We start from the raw sequence: 6,883 nt of genomic DNA on the forward strand, positions 1-6,883 counted from the left end.
TTTAAAATTCTTCTTTCCACCCTTCTGAGTATACTACAATTATTGTAAAAATGGTTAAGATTGTTTTAAAGTATATTTTGTAATTTTTTATATATAATGTATATATATTTCTATCTAAATACTGCCTCTAACAATCGACTTCGAAAGTTCGTATTTAAAAGATCCTCGATCTATTCCTAACAATTTCACAAAATCTAATCAGCGATAAAATTTGCATAAACAACGATCAAGCGATGGAACAATAGACAGCACAAGGAGACGAATAACCCGACTATCCATTGTTCGAGATGTATTAATACACCCCGTATCAGCTCGTCGCGGAGGAGGGCCGAAAAAGCTCGAGGCCATTTGCCACTTTTTCGATTAGAAAGATGGCAAAGCGAGCGGCACGATTGAATGTAGCGCCGCGACAACGACAGAATATTCCCTATTTCCCGTCGGAGACGCGGCTCATTGTCTTAAAAACCTACTACTGAGGTGGTTAGACCGTGGGCCCCGAGTAGGAGAAAAGGAGGGGGGAGTACTACGCGCGCCGGTACAATTACAGTAAAGCAAGGGACGGTTTTCGATAACGGGCGCCACGACGCGCCTCTCTCGCTTTTTATACGGGGTGACCCGCGAAGTTCTTTTCTTTCGTTTGCGCGGACCGTCACCCGTGACTTGACAGCTGTCAGCTTTTACGGAATGAGAAATGAGAGAAATCATTGTTCTGATTCACGCGCGTCCCCGCGCGCGAGGTCTTACGAAATATCTGTTAATTGCCGAGGGATGGAATATGGCGGATCTTTGCTCGTTTGTTGGATGCGTGACGAAGTATTTGCATCTGCAGAATGAAGTGACATGTTTAGATTAATTAGACAAAGTTTCGTTTGATTTAAAAAGATTTTGCTGTTAAAAATCCTTTGTTTCTATAATTTTTGATTTTATTTATATCAGCAGATTTGGCTTTCTAAATAACTTGCGAAGATGACGATTTACAAATGCATTGATTTTTACAGATTTCTGTGCATCTTAAGATTAAATTAATTAAGGTTAAGATCAAATTAGTTAAGATTGAGATCAAATTAATAAGTTTAAAATAAAATGCAGTTCACTTAAGTGGGATAATTTTAAATTATTTTTTTGGCTTCTTCAGGATGTAATAGAGTTTATGTAATAAAGTCAGAGTGTAATAACATTATTAGAAACAATCATATAAATAAAATAACTTACCCACCCTCTGCATACTCTTAAACGATGCAACCCCTTATGCTAAAATTTCTCTGCACGAAAATCTTTGATTTACTTCTTACATCAGATTCAACTCGATTCACAGAAAAATTGTAATATTTATACCACCACAAAATCGTCGAGAAACTGTCCAATTATAAACTAAACAGATTCGAATGATAGCGCACGTCGCGCAACAATTATAAAAATTAATGAACTAATAACAATAAACGTAAAATGTGAAATTGCTATTATTGAACGTAGATCCGCTTTTAGGTTTCTTATTCTAAAACTATTTAGTATTTATACGAGATATTTAAATAAAACTATTTACTATTTATACGAGATATTTAAATAAAATGATTTAGTATTTATAGGAGATATTTAAATAAAACTATTTAGTATTTATACGAGATATTTAAATAGAACTATTTAGTATTTATACGAGATATTTGAATAAAACTATTCAGTATTTATACGAGATATTTAAATAAAACTATTTAGTATTTATACGACATCTATAAAACAATATTCAATACTAATCCACCATTGAGCTTCTCCGAGCTTGTGCGCCAAAAGCGAAGCTAAAATAAGAAAGTTCCTTAACCCTGTATCGAAACCGTTCCCTTATCGAGAGCCCCGGAGCCGGTAATCGCGGGGGAGAGGCCGCGCGGAATTTATAATAGGAAAGTGTCACCGTCGGTAATTGCAGTGAGTGCAAAACGTGGTATGCCCCCGTCCGCTTCGGCTCCGTCTCGAAAACGCAATATCCCTAATGCACACACGCGGCCCCGAATCAATTCCACTGACCCAGTACACGTCGTCCATGTTTTCCCCTCAATTACGATTGACCGCAGGAAGCGGGACACATATCAAAGCAACCGGCTGGATATATACAGAGACAGAAGCAGGAGCGGCCACGACAATGCGGGAGGGGTGGTGGTGGTGGTGGTGGTGGCTCGGCTACAAAGATCGCGGGGGCCGTTTATTCGCGGACACCCGTTGCCGTCGCGGTCACCTTTGTTCGCCGGGGAGGGTGATTAAAAAGTTGCTGAGTGAGTCGGCGTCGACTGGAGGATACGGGGCGAAGCAGACGCGGAGGGATGGTGGGAGCCGACGACCGCGGAGGAACGCAAAGACAGGAGATGACAGAGGATAGTCGGAGACAGAGAACTGCGGTGGTTGATGTTCTTGGAACGAGAAGAGAGGATAGAAGGAGGTTTAGAAATAAATGGGGAAGAAGTTAAGTTATTAAGTTATTAAGTTATTAATGGGGAAGAAGATATGGAGATGTCTAGGAGCAAGGGTTGAAGAAGAGAAGACGAAGTAGAAGTTGATGTGGTAAGGGATAAGGAAGGGAGGTTCAGAGAGGAATGAGGAGGAAGCAACGTCTAGGAGCAAGGGTTGAAATAAAAGGAAATTTAGATACGATATACAGGAGTAAGGTGGACGAAGTAGAAGTTGTTGAGGTAAGGGATAAGGGAGCGAGGTTCAGAGAGAAATGGGAAGAAGAAATGGGGATATCTAGGAGCAAGGGTTGAAGAAGAGATAATTAAGAGACCATGCACAGGAGTAAGGAGGACGAAATAGAAGTTGATGAAGTCAAGGATAAGTAGGGATGTTCAGAGAGAAATGAAGAGGAAGTAATGTCTAGAAATAAGGGTTGAAGGGGAGAATATTTTGAGGTGACGAACAAGAATAAAGAGGACGTAGTAGAGGTTGATGAGGTAAAGGGTAAGGAGAAGAGAGTCAGAGAGTCCTAGATGTCTAGGACCTAGGACATAACCTAAATGTCTAGAAGCAAGGGTTGAAGAAGAGACGATTTGGAGACGATAAACAGGAATAAGGATGGCAAAATAGAAGTTGATGAGGTAAAGAGTAAGGGGAAGAGATTTAGAGAGAAATAGGATGGAAGTAATGTCTAAAAGCAAGGGTTGAAAAAGGGACAGAGTTTGAAGATCATGAGCAAGACAGAATTATAACATTATAATAACATTATAATAATACAAATATAAAAATAGATGAAAGAGAGAAAAACTGAAATAAGTACAACAGAAGCACGACAGACTAAAGTCGAACGTAACACAAAACAAAAAATGGTTTCAAAAGTACATGGTAAAATAGAACGAAGATAAATAAAATTATTTTAGAAAAAGGAAAAAAATAAAGGCAATATTAATCGATTCTAGAACCTGTAACAATAAAATAGGCGATGAACAATGCGTCTAGGGGAGCATAAAAGAAGGCAGCGCGTAATACTTGTAGAAAACAGAGAACAGGGAATATCCAATAAGATACTTGCAGAACCTAGAGAAGGCTGGACGCACGATAAAACACTTGCGGGAGACAGAGAAGGGCGAGACATGCAATAAAATAGTTATAGAAGACAGTAAAGAGGGAGCGTAAAATAAAATAATGCTTGTGGAAGACAGAGAAGAGGAGACATATGAGAAGGGACGTAGATAGAATAAAGAAGGAACGTACGTAGAATGAGAAGGGATGTACATACGGGAAATGAGAAGGGACATACGTAGAATGAAAAGACGGAGCATGCGATCAAATACCAGTAGAAGGCAGGAAAGGGGGAACATAAAATGAAGTAATTCTTGTAGAAGACTGTAAAGAAGGGACATGCAGTGAATAACATTTAGAAGAAGATGAGAAATAGAAAGGGATGAAAAAAGGTATATTTGGAAGAATAGAAGCAAGGGGAAGCATGGGGGAAGAGGAAGATGATTAGAATTTGGAGAAGGGTAGAAAGGGTTGAACATATTGTGAATTATGTTTAGTAAATTATATTTACAAAATTATATTTAGAAAATTATACTTAGAAAATTATGTTTAGTAAATTATATTTAGAAAATTATTTTTAGTACTTTATATTTAGAAAATTATGTTTAGTAAATTATATTTAGTAAACTATATTTAGAAAATTATAATTAATAGCTTATATTTAGAACATTAAAGCAAGAAGAAACAGCTCAAGATACACTTTAAAAATTAATAAAACAAGAGAACAAAGAGCAAGAAGACTCGAATTTGGAGGAAGATGAAAACTATATAGAGATGTAGCAAAATATTTCTAGAAAATTAATAAATAATTTATTTAGAAGAAGGGAAGCACAGGGAAGAACAAAGAAATATTAAAAAGGCTAGTCTAAAGAAAAAGAAAAATAGATTTAGGCCACTTCCGAAGCAACCAACTCAATTACATTTAACTCGCATTTCGATCATAGCAGACTTCCGATTTCCGTGAAAGCACATAAAATCCAGCGACACAGAAAAGTGGCAAACAGCAAGATGGCGAAACAACGAACACCGTTCGGCAAGAAACCGGCAGGAAATCCGAGGAAACGGCGCAACCACGATGCAAAATGAAATACAAACAGGAGAGCGAACGGTGGAAGAAAAAGCGAAGACAGTGAGCACGGAAACGGGGGGGAAAACGCGAAGAAAGCAGCGTCATGAAAAATGGAAACGTAGCCGAGCCGGAGCCGAGTCGCAGAACGCAGGAGACGAATTCAAAGGACAAAGACAGGAGCGCGGTGCCGCGAGGGGGGTGGGTGGAAGACACAGGGCAGGTGAAAGGGATGCAGGAATAACAAAAGGGCGCGGAAGAAAGGGTAAAAAGCGCGGGATAATTCCTACTGGATGTGTGGAACCATTCAGCGCAACACGGCTACGAGCCCGGATGGGCTTTTGGTTGTGATCACATAACATTTTCTTCCTGTTTAAGTCTCTTCTGTTTGCCGGCACGCCCGCGCGCCCTGCACAAAAACCTCGTCACCCCTGGCACTCTCTCTCCTTTCTCTATTTCCTTTTTTGTTTCTTCTCTCGCGCCCCTCCGCGCCACTCTCTCTCTCTACTTGCCTTCTCGACCCCGCGCCGCCCGGTTTTTCTTTCCTTGGAAATGTACCGTGCATCTGTCACTGCTCACCCAACTTTGCATAAATTGACGCTCACTCGATTTACCACGACCGGTGTGTTGTGTCGTTTCATCCGCACCCCCGTGCCGCTGATATACCGGCTTTCTTAAATTCTACCCCAGTTTCCAACGTCGCGGCAGGTGCGACGCGCGTCTCATTTTATCGGGACGCGCGTTTGTATTTATTTCATTTTCTGTTTGTTGCTCCGTTGGCGTGGCGTAACGCGACCCGGTTGGGTTTCTTGGCAGAGTGCATGGTTTCCGGCGAGATGAAAATTGCATTTTGTTTGGTTATTTTAACGAGTTGGAAGCAATGCGTTGGCGTTATTATAGGTTATGTTAAACTGTAGAGACTAAAGGGTTGGTCATTTGTGAAGCTTAATTTAAGGTATTGGAATCTGGTGAAGCTAAAATGGAAGGCTTAATAATAAAGTAGAAATGTACGACTAATAATAAAGTAAAAATGAAACTCTTAATATTAAAATAAATGCAAGACTAATAATGAAGTAAAAATAAAAGCCTCAAATATTAAAATAAAAATGGAAAACTAATAATGAAGTAAAAATTATAAATCAGTAATAAAGTGAAACTAAATGTCTAAATATTAAAATAAAAATGCAAGACTAATAACGAAGTAAAAATAAAAGCCTCAATATTAAAATAAAAATGGAAAACTAATAATGAAATAAAAATTATAGACCAACAATAAAGTAAAAGTAAAAGCCTCTTTTAAGACTACTTTTATGAAATCATTTAAACAAATCAAATATAAAAGTATCATTACAACAAAAACTCAGTTGCATTCTTCAATTCATATCACAATAATAAAAAATATTATACTCCACCAAAAATGGAACAACCATACAATAAAAAATAATTACTGAATTAATGTCCTATTATATGGAACAACCTAAACTGAACAGTAATGAATACACGAATTTATTAAATTATAGAAGATTGTATCTCTATTCTGGTTATGGGACCACTTGATCCACTACGGGTGAACAGATTAGACTAGTTTGGTAAATTAGTAGTAAGAGTGTTGTGTTTCCGTGTAGGAGACGATTGCACGTGTACGGATTCGAAGACACAGGAGCGTACACCTGGCCGGGGCTCGGCCTCTTGAACGAAGCGGAATTGGGAATTAATTGGTTTGTCGTCTGCAGATTCGCTCTTTCCCATTTTGCAGTTAGAACACAGACCATCGAGCCGCGTGTGGAAATTAGCTTTCCTAACAATTACACGTTCGAGGCTTGGCCAGCGCGCGGTCCAAGAAACATTCTCGGGGCGTTTGTATGCTAAGTTGATTATCGAGTTGCGAAAACACCGCTTAATGGACAGAAAATTTCGTACGTTCGGTGCACGCTGGGACGCGTGAGCTAATTGAATTTTTCAATTGAGAACTTTTGAGCCACGGTGGTACTAAAGTGATAGCATAATTGAAGGTTCACCATGTATATTCTACATTTAAACTGTAACATTTCGTGCTAAATGTTATTAAAGTAAAATAATATATTTTGATATTATTTCAATTGCAGTAAATTTCAAATGAAGTTGAAACAATTCTTTTTTATTCTTTTTTAATTGTTGCATTGTGTGAATGTTCTAAAAATGCTACATGACATGAATAATAACTGCAGTTTATATATTAAATATTAGATTGAATTAAGTCTGCTTTACATCGGTTCTTTCTATTTATTTAAATTTTCTATAATAATACAGTCTACTGTGTACAAAAATTTATGATAA

At 38.2% G+C, this 6,883-nt stretch overlaps 1 long non-coding RNA gene across 1 annotated transcript in view; it reads left to right on the forward strand.

The window, feature by feature from the left end:
• Positions 1-6,415, forward strand: part of LOC144469905 (uncharacterized) — a 72,401-nt gene extending 65,986 nt beyond the window's left edge. Inside the window, exon 5 of the long non-coding RNA XR_013494060.1 lies at positions 6,193-6,415. This is a non-coding gene — a long non-coding RNA (uncharacterized LOC144469905). The remainder of the gene's footprint in view (positions 1-6,192) is intronic.
• Positions 6,416-6,883: the final 468 nt, after the last annotated feature.

The sequence above is a fragment of the Augochlora pura genome, chromosome 5, assembly GCF_028453695.1.
Source record: "Augochlora pura isolate Apur16 chromosome 5, APUR_v2.2.1, whole genome shotgun sequence".
In the NCBI taxonomy this organism is placed as follows: Eukaryota; Metazoa; Arthropoda; class Insecta; order Hymenoptera; family Halictidae; genus Augochlora; species Augochlora pura.